The sequence below is a fragment of the Xyrauchen texanus genome, chromosome 22, assembly GCF_025860055.1.
Source record: "Xyrauchen texanus isolate HMW12.3.18 chromosome 22, RBS_HiC_50CHRs, whole genome shotgun sequence".
Classification (NCBI taxonomy): Eukaryota; Metazoa; Chordata; class Actinopteri; order Cypriniformes; family Catostomidae; genus Xyrauchen; species Xyrauchen texanus.
Window position 1 is genome coordinate 9,214,596 of NC_068297.1, and position 13,967 is coordinate 9,228,562.

A 13,967-nucleotide genomic window follows, 5' to 3' on the forward strand; every position below is an offset into this window, starting at 1 on the left:
GGGCTGTTACAGTTTGCCTTTTGTGTGTAGACACAAACATACTCAACCTTGTATGTACAGTATATGTATTTATAGTAAACTGTATACTGTAGATAATATATACTTGTTGGGATTTCCCATTCACATCTATTGTTCTTAATATAATCTAATTAGTGTTGCTTGCTAAGACTTACAATAAATTGCATTGCGTTGCATTGCACTGCACAAATATCACTCAGAAAACCTTAAAGGTTAGTTCACCAAAAAAAATAATTCTATCATAATTTACTCACCCTCATGTCATCCCAGATGTTTATGACTTTCTTCTGCAGAACACAAATGATGATTTTTAGAAGAATATTTCAACTCAGTTCAATACAATGCAATTTAATGGGTGCCAACAAGGCATCAAAAAGTAATCCATACGACTCCAGTGTTTTAATCCATATCTTAAGAAGTTGTATGATAGGTGTTGGTGAGAAGCAGATCAATATTTAAGTTCTTTTATGCTAGAAATTCTTATCTTTGTCCAGTAGGGGGCGATATGCATGAAGAATGTGAATCACCAAAAACACAAGAATATGAAAGTTAACTTGTTGATAAATATTTTTTCGCACTCGGGAGTGACGTCACTCTGTTTACATTTAATATATACTTTAACCTCTTTATATGTAATTTAATGTTAACAAATGATACATCTTTTCAAAGGTCTAAGGGTTCAACCTTGATATCCGATAATAATAATAATAATAATAATAAATTTTACTTATAATGCACTTTACATTTCAACTAAATCTCAAAGTGCTACAGTAACAAAGAATTTAAACACAGTTCCAGGAGAAATAACACAAAATCAATAAATAACAATAAAACACCAGAAAGATAAAAATAAAATCATAAAAGTTAAAAGGCCTTTTGAAATAAAAATGTCTTTAGGCCCTTCTTAAAAACCTCCACAGTTTGTGGAACCCTTAGGGTCTCTGGGAGGGCATTCCAGAGTCGTGGGGCGACTGCCTGAAAGGCCCTGTCTCCCATAGAGAAGAGTTTAGTCCTTGGTTGGTACAGGCAGTAGGTAGAGGTAGAGGTAGATGAGCGGAGGTTTCGTGTGGCGTTTTGTGGTGTGAGAAGTTCAGTGAGGTAGGCAGGGGCAGTTCCATGTATGCACTGATGGGTAAGGAGACAGATTTTGTACTGAATTCTGTGTTGGATGGGCAGCCAGTGTAAGAATTTCAGGACAGGTGTGATATGATCGTATTTGCGCCTCCTCGTCAGGACCCGGGCAGCGCAATTCTGAATATGCTGGAGCTTTTGCAGGCTTCTGCCAGGGATCCCGACGAGGAGGGCATTACAATAGTCCAACCTGGAGGAGACAAAGGCATGGATCAACCTCTCAGCATCCGGTTGGGAGAGTGAAGGGCGGAGTTTGGCAATGTTTTTAAGGTGGAGGAAGGAGACCTTACAGAGGTGGCGGATGTGTCAAGTCAAGTCAAGTGGTTTTTATTGTCGTTTCAACCATATACAGTTAGTACAGTACACAGCAAAACGAGACAACGTTCCTCCAGGACCATGGTGCTACATAAAAACAACAAAGGACCAACATAGGACCACATGAGACTACACAACGAAATAAAATACCTATATAAACTACCTATATATACCTATATAAAGTGCACGTGCAAACATGTGCAAAAAGTACAGGACAGTACAACAAATTACTGACAATGAACAGGACAATAGACAGTGCAGCGCCGACCAGTACTCAGTAGTGCAAAAAGATGACAGTTTCTAAAATGTAAACATAACATACTATGAGATAATGTTCTATGCACATAGCAGTTATTGAGGTAGCAGACAGTTATAAAGTGACAGTTATTAAAGTGCAACTCAGGACACGTGTGTGTCAAACCAGTCTCTGAGTATTGAGAAGTCTGATGGCTTGGGGAAGAAGTTAGTTACACAGTCTGGCCGTGAGGGCCCGAATGCTTCGGTACCTCTTGCCAGACGGGAGGAGGGTAAAGAGTTTGTGTGAGGGGTGTGGGGTCGCCCACAATGCTGGTTGCTTTATGGATACAGTGTTTTTTGTAAGTGTCTTTGATGGAGGGAAGAGAGACCCCAATGATCTTCTCAGCTGTCCTCACTATCCTCTGCAGGGCTTTGCGGTCCGAAACGGTGCAAGTCCCAAACCAGGCAGTGATGCAGCTGCTCAGGATGCTCTCAATAGTCCCTCTATAGAATGTAGTGAGGATGGGGGTTGGGAGATGTGCTTTCCTCAGCCTTCGAAGAAAGTAGAGACGCTGCTGGGCTTTCTTGGTGATAGAGCTGGTGTTGAGGGACCAGGTGAGGTTCTCCGCCAGGTGAACACCAAGGAATTTGGTGCTCTTGACGATCTCCACAGAGGAGCCGTCGATGTTCAGCGGAGTGTGTTCACCTTGTGCTCTCCTAAAGTCAACAACCATCTCTTTTGTTTTGTCGACATTCAGGGACAGGTTGTTGGCTCTACACCAGTTCGTCAGCCGCTGCACCTCCTCTCTGTGGGTGTGGGTGTCCAATGCGAGATTTGAGTCAAATCTGATTCCGAGGTTTGTAACAGAGGTAGACAGGGCGGTGTGATGACCAAAAATGAATATACTGCTGAGGGAGGAGGACTGGGTTTGGTGTGGTGTACCGATCAGAATGGCTTCGGTTTTACTGCTATTTAATTGAAGAAAGTTGTCAGACATCCATGCCCCTATGTCCTCCAGGCAAACCTGAAGTGCAGACGGCAGTGCTGAGGGGAGTGAGGAGTCCATTTTTATGTATAATTGTGTATCGTCTGCGTAACAATGGAATGAAACTTTATGTTTATGGATGATGTGACCAAGGGGCAGTAAGTAGATGTTGAAAAGGGTCGGACCGAGGACAGACCCTTGTGGCACTCCGCAGCTGACCATGTGGGGTGATGATTGGGACTGTCCTAAAGCCACATACTCCAACCTGCCTGTGAGGTATGACTGGAACCAGCTTAGTGTAGTCCCTGAGAGTCCAACCTCAAACTGGAGACGGTGGAGCAAGATGTTGTGATCCACGGTGTCAAAGGCAGCCGACAGGTCCAGTAGGAGGAGGAGAGATGGTGAGCCCTGGTCTGCAGTCATAAGTAGGTCATTCATGACGCGTACCAGAGCTGTCTCCGTGCTGTGTGCTGCTCTAAAACCAGACTGAAATTTTTTGTATATGTTATGGATGTGAAGGTGATTGTGAAGTTGGGCTGCAACAACTTTTTCCAGAACTTTAGACAAAAACAGCAGGTTTGAAACGGGTCTGTAATGAGCCAGGATCTCTGTTTCAAGATAGCAATGCTCCAGAAACAGCAATTTGTTTATTTGTGCCAGGAGTACAAATGAAAATATGCAATATCAAAACGGACGTTCATACCTTTATTATGAAATCGCGATCACCAGATTAATCCAATTCGCCACACTTGGGTCAATTGTCCATGACAAGGGTTCATTGTATAACATCCAATAGCACTTTTTGTCCATAAAAGTAAATCTGAGAAATATTGATATATTCTCCATTGTTTACATGAGATCTCGCCTGTAAGAATTACCCTTCGTCGTCGTTCTTCAACAAACTATGCAATCTGAGCAGCATTCATGTTGTAGAACTGTATATTATCTTATATAATAGAGTTTCGTAAACAAAACAAGCCCATTTCCAAAGTCTATTTTAAAAATGCGGCATTGTTTCATTCACAATAGCCAAGCAGTGCCGTAAGAGATTGTGTTGAATTTGAGAGGCGGAGCCTTAATTTTACTTTGTATGCTTCCAGCGATTTACACAGAAAAAAAGCTTGCAGGAGCCTAATTGTTTGTTAGATCATCTTCAAATTAGAAATATAACTTCTTTAGACTTGTGGCTTTGAGAACATTGTATTTCTGGGTTGTTTTGGCACTTTTATTATTGTTTTTTATTTTATTATAAATACATGTTCAGCACAAAATATTTCCTTTACTATAAATTTCATAGTTCTCTAACTTTAAAAAATAACAACATATATTAATTCTGTTAATTCTGAATAAAGCCCAAATTGTCTTCTTTCAAAAGATACTACAACTGTGTCCATAATCCAAAGGGTCCCGTAAATACAACCATTTAAGTTCAGGTTTGTCATTTTCATGGTTTGTGCTCAAAAAGGGGGTGCACATCAACAGGTTAAAGTGGATACAGACTGAACACGGATGAGAATTTATAGTAAAAAGGACTTAAATATTGATTTCTTTCTCACCCATACCTATCAAATTGTTTCTGAAGACATTGATTAAACCACTGGAGTCTTATGGATTACTTTTATGCTGACTTATGTGATTTTTGTATCTTCAAAATGTTGGCACCCATTCACTTGCATTGTGTGGTCCAAAAGAGATGAGAAACTCTTATAAAAATCTTCAAATGAGTTCAGCAGATGAAAGAACGTCATACACATCTGGTATGTCAAAAGGGTGAGTAAATGATGAGAGAATTAGAATTTTTGGGTGAACCAAGTCTGCACCACACTAGCGAACAGCTCTATTTTGGCCGAGGGTGTCACACATATGGACTGTTTTGCTGAGATCTCGCTCTCTTCAGGCGGATATATGACACACACATACTTTTATAAGGGAGTATTTAAAAATGGACCAAAACTGTAACATTTCCATTGTGGTTAATTTTAGCAGCCATTAGTTGCTTTTGTATTATTTCTGCATTGAAAAGTACCTGTTCTCATGGTCACGAAGCTCTCTCTCTCTCTCCCTCTCGCGCCCGCACACTTGCACACACACATACTGTACACATAGAAAGAGTGAAGCAACGTTTTTATCTGTCAAAATGTTTCTGTTTCCTACCTGTTTCTGTTCTGCCACTATCCAAAAGAGTGAAGCGTGAAGATCCTATCTATCCTACCTATATCTAATATTGCCATCAGAAGGTTATATCTGCGTTTTGATGATGAACAACAGTGATGAGCTGACCTATATTTAATCTTCGTCGTGGTGGTCTTCGACAGATTCTTTTGGTACTGATCTGAGTGTGATTACCGTGTTTATATATGCATATAGGAACTGAATCAAGGGAGAAAACCCACCAAGTTCTGAAACAAATGCTCCAAACAGACCAGGAGTGAAAACGTCCTTAGAATGCCATTCATGGAGTAACTTAATCTTGAGAAAGTGCGTGATTGGGCATTTATCCCCTCAAGGCTTGTAGAATGCATATGTCCATATGCAGCAAGAAATTACGTTTAATAAAAACAGACAGTTGGGGTTCCGATTTTGGATGTAATTTTAGTGTAGTGGCTTGGTGGCAGAATCACTCTGATATTCAGTGTGATGAAAACATTCAAATCTTTAGTCAGTTCTTCAGTAAAAGCAGCACACTGGTCACTAGACAAGAGCACAAGACCCCGCGTGGTGACAGAACAATTTTTTCAACCAAGCTGGATGTTTTTTTTTCCTCCAGTTTTTGAAGCCATTAATTTAGCAGGGAGTCCTGACGGTCAAGTGATTATCAACCTCCTGCTGACAGACAATAATGCATGCTTTGTCTCCCTCCACCTGGTTAATGATTATTTTAATGAAGCTCACACCTGAAAATCACTAGAAAAATCTGCTAGTGTGGTGCCTGCTTTAGTAAACGCATATATAAAAATCTATTTACACCTATTACCATAGACCATGCACTCTTTGGCATGTTAGATATTAATTAAGATTATACACTCAACAACCACTTTGTTAGGAACACTGTGGTCCCCAACCAGTGGTCAACTTGGTCTTCTGCTGTTGTAGCCCATCCTCCTCAAGGTTTGACGTGTTGTGCATTCTGAGATGTTATTCTGCTCACTATAATCACTACAGAGTCACTGTAGCCTTTGTGTCAGCTTGAATCAGTCTGCCCATTTTCTGTTGACCTCTGTCATCAACAAGGTGTTTTCTGTCCACAGAACTGCCACTCACTAGATGCGTTTTGTTTTTGGCACCATTCTGAGTAAACTTTAGATACTTTTGTGCATGTAAATCCCAGGAGATCAGCAGTTACAGAAAAATTCAAACCAGTCCATCTGGTACCAACAATCATGCCACTGTCGAAATTACTGAGATCATATTTTCCCCCCATTCTGATGGTTGATGTGAATATTAATTGAAGCTCCTGACCCTTATTTCCATGATGTTATGCATTGCACTACTGCCACACAATTGGCTGATTAGATAATCGCTTGAATAGGTAGGTGTACAGGTGTTCCTAATAAAGTGGTCGGTAGTGTATAAAACAATGTTGTCCCCGAAAGGACTGTAAAACCTTCCCACAATTCTACCTTTCCTTGTAAACATACCCTTATGATGGTATGCTGACTGTGGTATTTTAATTGTATAGTGTTCAGTGACATAACACTCATTCTTTTTGGCCAAATCTATAAAATGATAAAAATGCAATTAACACAAAACAATAACTTGAATGCCCCTCTTGATGAACATGTTTTCAGTTTCACCTTACGTGCGATGAAATTAAATCCTGAGCGCAATCACAAAGCTGTCAGCACACAGGTCAACACCGTTTATCTTGATACACAGGCTTCAGCATATTACCTGGGGGCACGTGATACACTGATCCTGGGGGACATGTCCTTCATTAGCTGCATTCATCAGTCAGAGCGTGTGGATTGACCTTCTTACCTGTACATGGATTCAGTTACTGATATTTGTTTTACTTGTTCTACTTGTTTTGGAACTGGAACTGCTATGACTGAATAATGAGCTCAGCGGGGCTTTCTGGTAGAGCGTCTGGAGATTATGGTGTTTTTCATGTGTGCTTTCTTGTACTGTAAACAGTTTTTTGTGAACTTGCAATAAAGTAGAGAACTATTGGTAGGGCCCTATAATTTCCGCGATCACGGAATCGCGGACGGAATCGCGGAATCTGGTGTAAACGCGGAATTTCGCGGAATTTTTACATTTGAAATGAAATTCTGTTTTTGTGTGGGAGAAGAACGTACGTCTGGGGGAAATGCACACCGGGGGACGCAAATCTGGGCGACACAACCCCTCCCGCTCCGTCATTTCAGCTCCCCCTCACCCTCCCCCATCAAAACAATGAAAAAATGGCGAAGCGGCTCTCCACAGCTCCGCTTTCGGCGAAAAAGTTGAGAAACACGACGCTAAGCCCTGAGTACAGAGCCGAGCAGTTCCCTCGTGACTTTTACGTGTCAGGTGAACTATTGTTTTGCAAGTTTTGTCAACATTCGAGAGAGACACTCACTGAACTCAATACAAAGAGGCTGGCAATCATGTATTTCAATGGCGATGTTTCTGATAGGTGGGAAGCTTAAATGAAGAAAGTTAGCTCACAAGGATTAACTAGTCCTACAACTTTACTTTTGATCAAAAGTTTTTGTCTGTTACATGTTGACAAAGTCAACTTTAATTGTATAACTCAGGGAGTACTTGCTGTATTTTGCCTTGTTTTTGATGCACTTTAATGTACTGTATGTAAAAGATGATTCTTTATGAAATACTTTATAATTCTGAAATTCAGAGGTCCTATTTTTTTAATTGAAAGAAAAATCTAATGGAGCACTTTTATTTATAACGATTGGTTCATAATCATTAATGTTTTGTTAGTACTTAGAGTGCAGTGTTATGTTGCATCATGCAGTAAAAGTACTGAGTAAATGTGATGTTTGTTACCTCAATAAATTTAAGGGCATTCCTGTTTTATTTGTGTACATTTTAATCATTAACATTAAAAGCACACTCTTTTTACGACTGAAATAACAGTAAAGGGTAAAAAAAAACTGAATTCGCAAAAATTAAAACGGAAAAAACGGAATTTTCAAAAATTAAAATGGAAAAAAACGGAATTTGGGAAAAAATAAAACGGAATTTGGGAAAAAATAAAACGGATTTTATAGGGCCCTGTATTGGTATGGGGGGTCTAGGCTAGTTTATTAAAATTGGACTACTCCGTTGTCTTTGGTGCTGGGCTGAGTTTTTGTGAGACTCCCTCTATGGCACATGAGCAAACACTTTATTATAATTGAAACTTGAAACCATTTATTTTATTGAAGTATGTGTAAAAAAAAAGTCTCCCTTTTGAAAATAAAATAAATAGAAAAAATAAGAAAGCTAACAGAATTATAATAAACAGAATTATAAACATGATAAAAAAATTGCATTTAACTATAATATGTTATATAACCAAAGCATGTTAGCATAGCATGTTAAATTAACTACTAAATGAAAAATAACATCAGCTGTGTGAGCTTTTAAGTAATGTCCTATGATTATTAACAGTTAATATATACTGTAGGTGCGCGACAGCACAGCCAGACTGCTCCTGTCTGTACCTTTAACTCAGTGCTTATCAACTGGTTTTGCTTTAGGACAGATTTTACATTGGACATCAAATGTCGACCTGCCAAAGATTAAACATAACCTGTATTTAATGTATCCTGGGTTGCATTTCCTTTTATGTTGTATAGTTATGTTCATGGTTTTCCAGTACAAGGACATGCATCAAGTGACATTATTTTTGTTGTTGATGTCAAAATCTACAGGAAGTTGTCTCTCCCCTTTTAAAAATTGAAGAGCATATTTACTTATATGGGCCCATTATTATCCCGTTGGTTACCTAATATTAAATATTTATACACATATTACACAGAAGGAAAGGCTCCTCATTACCATGGTTAGGTCAGTGTGCTAGCCTTAAATAATAGTAATAATAATAATAATAATAATAAATTAATGTATATGAAAAATAAATACTAGCTGACACAGATCTTGAAACTTTAATGTAAAACAGTACAAGGAAACCAGCGTCAACTTAAAGGGTAAGTCTTTTTAATCTTTTCTTTAAAGGGTATGCAGAGACAGTCTTTTCTTATTTTCTCCCGTGCTCCGTCGCTCCTGCCCTTTTTATGCCGCTCTCCTCATGTTACTGCAATCAGACACAGGTGTTAGTCATCATTTAGCTCAGGTGTGAGCGCCCTTACCGCTTTCTCTCCCGGACGGGCGCTTGACCACGCCCGCTGCCACATACCCCCACCGCCCGACTCAGGCCGGGCGTCATCCGGCCTGCCTACCACTCCCCATTTCTGGAGAGGAAGTCAGCGGCAGCCATCTGCACCCCGGTCTGTGGACCACCTTGAACTTAAAAGGCTGGAGGGCCAGATACCAACGGGTGATCCGGGCGTCGTATCTTTCATGCGGTGGAGCCACTGCAGTGGGGCGTGATCCGAGCAGAGGGTGAAGGCTCAGCCCCAGCAGGTAGTATCGGAGGGTGAGGACCGCCCACTTGATGGCCAAACACTCCTTCTCTACGGTGCTGTACTTAGTCTCCCTCAAGGAGAGCTTCGGCTAATGTACAGCACAGGGCGTTCCTCTCCCTCCACCAACTGCGAGAGCACGGCGCCAACCCTCTGTCTGAAGCGTCTGTCTGCAAAACAAAAGGAGAGAGAAGTCAGGTGCATGCAAAAGCGGCCCCCACAAAGTGCAGCTTTAATCTCTGTAAACGGCTGTTGGCACTGCTCTGACCACTGGAACGGATCTGGAGCCCCCTTTTTAGTAAGGTCAGTCAGCGGGCTGGTGACATCCGAATAATTAGGTACAAACCATCTGTAATAGCCAGCCAGCCCCAGGAACTGCCTCACCCCCTTTTTGGTCTTGGGTCTAGAGCAAGTCGCAATCGCCGTGGTCTTGTCAATTTGGGGTCGCACCTGGCCATGACCCAAGTGGAACCCCAGATACCGTACCTCCACACGCCCAACCAGCGCGACTTTTTCGGGTTTGCCGTGAGCCCGCCCGCCGCAGCGATCTCAGGACGGCCCTCAGATGTTGCAAGTGCCGCTGCCAATCATTGCTATAAATGATGATATCATCTAGATAAGCAGCGGCGTAAGCAGTATGCGGTCTGAGGATCCTATCCATGAGGCGCTGAAACGTGGCTGGTGCCCGAACAAACCGAAAGGAAGCATCACGAATTGGTGTAATCCGAACGGCATGGTGAAGGCCGTTTTTCACGGGATATTGGTGTCAAGGGGATCTGCCAATAACCCTTCGTTAGATCCAAGGTCGAATAAAACCGAGCAGAACCTAACCGATCGAGCAGTTCATCAACACGGGGCATTGGGTACGCGTCAAATTTAGACACCGCGATTGACTTTTCTATAATCCACACAGAAACGTACAGACCCGTCGCTCTTGGGAACAAGGACGACCGGGCTGGACCAATCGCTGTGAGATTCTTCTATTACTCCCATGTCCAGCATCGCGTCCAATTCTTCCCGAACTATTTTCTTTTTATGCTCGGGCAAGCGATAAGGGCGACAACGTACCACTCACGCCTGGCTCGGTCTCGATGTGGTGTTGTATGATGTCTGTACGGCCCGGTAGAGGAGAGAACACGTCTGCAAACTCCTTTTGTAGTTCGGAAACCTCTGCGAGTTGGCGTGGTGAGAGGTGGTCTCCACAAGGAACCGGGTGTTAGGATCGCAGGCTTTGTTTACCTCCGGTCCGAGCTCCGCCCTCTCCGGAACTACCGTTGCTAACGTCACAGAGGCCGCCTCTTCCCTCCACAATTTCAGGAGGTTGAGGTGATATATTTGACGCGCGCCCCTCTATCGGTACGTTTAACTTCATAATCGAGGTCCCCTACTCGTCGTGTGACCTCAAAGGGTCCTTGCCACTTGGCGAGTAATTTTGAGCTTCGATGTTGGGAGTAATACAAGCACTTTATCTCCGGTGCAAATTCCGTAGCTGAGCACCCCTGTCATACAGCCGGCGTTGGCGTTCTTGAGCCTGGAGCAAATTCTCCTGTGTTAATTGCCCCAGTGTGTGGAGTTTTGCTCGAAGATCAAGAACGTATTGAATTTCATTTTTGGCACTAGAAGGTCCCTCCTCCCAAGTTTCACGGATGACGTCGAGGACCCCGCGTGGGCGTCGTCCGTACAGCAGCTCAAATGGGGAAAATCCCGTGGAGGCTTGCGGGACCTCTCGTACTCGCGAATAACAGGGGTCCAGCCACTTATCCCAATTCCTAGCGTCTTTGTGCACGAATTTACTGAATCATATTTTTGAGTGTTTTATTAAATCGTTCCACCAGTCCATCCGTCTGAGGATGGTACACGCTAGTGCTGAATCGACTTAACGCCCAATAATTCAGTAAAGTTCGCGAAGTGTTCGTGACATAAACGTAGTGCCTTGGTCGGTGAGGATTTCTTTCGAACCCCCACCGGAGATTATCTTGAAGAGTGCCCGGCAACACTGCGTGCTGAGATGTTGCTCAGAGGCACTGCTTCCGGATATCGCGTTGCGTAATCCACCAGGACTAACACAAAGCGATGTCCGCGTGACGTCCGTTCTAATGGCCCGACGAGGTCCATTCCAATTCTCTCGAAGGGAACCTCGATCAATGGAAGGGGCGCAAAGGCGCTTTTGGGGTGGCCGGTGGGTTTACCAGCTGACATTCGCGGCACGCCGCACACCACCTGCGGACGTCGCCGCCAATGCCCGGCCAATAGAAACGGGCTATTAGACGGAAAAGTGTTTTCCGTTCCCCTAGGTGACCGGCCATAGGATTATAGTGAGCCGCCTGGTAAACCATTTCCCGGCGGCTCCGTGGGATCAACAATTGTGTCACCTCCTCCTTTGTTTGAGCATCCTGCGTCACTCTATATAACCGATCTTTAATAAGTGAAAAATACGGATATGAAATGGCGACACCCGGCCGGAGTTGTTGACCATCGATTACTCTCACTTGGTCAAAGGCGTGCTTAAGGGTTTCATCCCGCGACTGCGGGATGAAACTCCCTGAGAGGAGGGGTGACCCCCTCGCCCCTTCCCTCGTCACTCGGAGCAGCCGAGGACGGCCCCGGCTCCGCCTCCCCTGCCAAAGCATCGCACATCACACACCTCTTCACTTTCATGCAGGACCCATCCACACAAACTCCCTCTAATACATTTCTAAAATTCGGCCAATCAGTACCCAAGATTAGCGGATGGGTGAGGCGGGAACTAACCGCTGCCTCCACACTATGTTTTTCTCCCCGGAATTTGATTGCTAAAGTCACCATGGGGTACTTGTGAATATCCCCATGCACACACCTCACCCTCACCCGCTTAGCTGTGCCCAAAGCCCGGGTTGAACCAAGCGTTGGTGGATGGTGGTCTGATTACAGCCGGTATCCATCAATGCTTGGTATGTACCCCCTGGATCCTTACCGGGACCCGTACGCTCCAGCCCGACCGGGGGCAGCCTGCGGGACATCGGAGACCCGCACCACCGTCCCCACCTCCATCAGCGGACACTGATCCCGGAAGTGGTCCGGGTCTCCACACCTCCAACAGACCGGCCCAGGCGCCACGGCCGCACCCGTGCTGGCGGGCGCCACCACCTGAGGAGGAGAGCGGCTGAAGGACGGGGAAGGGTTAGGCGGGTTCTCCCACGGCCGGGAAGTTGGCCTGATGTATCCTCCACGCCTGCGGGGGGGCAGGAACGGGCCCTGGGGAGAGAGCAGAGCGAGAGGGAACAGGGGGGGGGAAGCAGGGGAAGACACAGGGGAAGGGGAGAGAGAGAGAGGGGGGGAGGGCTCATCTGCCCTCGGCATTGCCGCCAGGTGGTCCTCCACGAGCTGAACAGCTGCCTCCAGCGACGCCGGGCGGTGGCACTGGACCCATTCCGCCGTTCTCCTGGGCAGTCTTTGCGTAAATTGCTCCAGTACCACCTGATCGATGACTCCTCGACGTCGCGGTCCCCCGCGAGCAGCCACCGCCGACAAGCGTCCCGAGCCGTTGAACAAACGCAAACGGGCGGTCGGACTTCTCCAGCTTCATGCTCCGGAAGAGCTGGCGATTCTCTTCCGGGCTCCGACCAACCCGCTGCAGAATGGCCCTCTTCAGGTCAGAGTAAGCCAGGAGGTTCGTCGCTGGCAGTTGTTGTGCCGCGAGCTGTGCTTCCCGGACAGGAGAGGAATTAGACGGGCTGCCCACTGTTCGGGCGGCCAGCCCCAGATTTCAGCCGTCCTCTCAAACAGGTCGAGGAAGGCCTCAGGATCATCTGCCACCCCCATCTTCTGTAACATGGGCGGGGCAGCGTAGCGTGGTGTCCGGGGTCGCGGCTGGGGCTGACGCAGCCTCCTGGCTGAGGAGGCTCCGGATAGCGTAGTCGGTCCTCTGCCTGAGCCCGCATGATCTCGAAGAACCGCCGATCTTGATCCTGCCGGAGCTCAAGCAGGGATTGTTGGTGGCCTTGATGGAGATTAGCTGAGGGACTGGAGGATTTCCGCCAGCTGGGAGGACTCTATGGGGCTGACCTTGTTCCATCACAAAAAAATGGTCCCGGGTTTCTGCACCAATGTAAAACAGTACAAGGAAACCAGCGTCAACTTAAAGGGTAAGTCTTTTTAATCTTTTCTTTAAAGGGTATGCAGAGACAGTCTTTTCTTCTTTTCTCCCGTGCTCCGTCGCTCCTGCCCTTTTTATGCCAGTCTCCTCATGTTACTGCAATCAGACACAGGTGTTAGTCATCATTTAGCTCAGGTGTGAGCGCCCTTACCGCTTTTCTCTCCCGGACGGGCGCTTGACCACGCCCCCGCTGCCACATTTAACTTCAACTGCCACTGTTGATATAAAATGGTCTAATAGATTCTACCTTTAGATTATTTCATATGAAACTGTTACTTTTACTCATGTAAAATCCTGAAACAAATTTGTAAAGGTGATGGTGTGTAATTATTTATGTATTTATTTTTTGGGCGCATAGCACAGTGTTGCTCTTTTCCTCAGTGCTGTTTGGCATGTCAGGGCTGCTACTGTTTGAGAGGTTCAAATTGACAATCTGCCTCGGCAGGTAAATACTCGATCACTTGGGCGGCCGCCGAAATATCTTAAATGGGAGAAGTTACCATGGCATTGTTATTTCCCTGCTGTCCGTGACCCAGTCCGAATAGACCAGTTTAGAAACACTGCTTTAACTCACAC

At 44.9% G+C, this 13,967-nt stretch overlaps 1 protein-coding gene across 2 annotated transcripts in view; it reads left to right on the forward strand.

Annotated features, from left to right (window-relative positions):
- The window catches only part of LOC127662780 (stonin-2-like), a 55,635-nt gene that overhangs the window by 1,026 nt on the left and 40,642 nt on the right, over window positions 1-13,967 (forward strand). Inside the window, exon 1 of one of the 2 annotated variants that reach the window (XM_052154113.1) lies at window positions 6,648-7,199. The exons of the other annotated variant lie outside the window; for it this stretch is intronic. The gene's annotated coding sequence lies outside the window, so the exon portion shown is untranslated. Of the gene's footprint in view, window positions 1-6,647; window positions 7,200-13,967 lie in introns of those variants that run through there. 2 annotated transcript variants of the gene reach the window in all.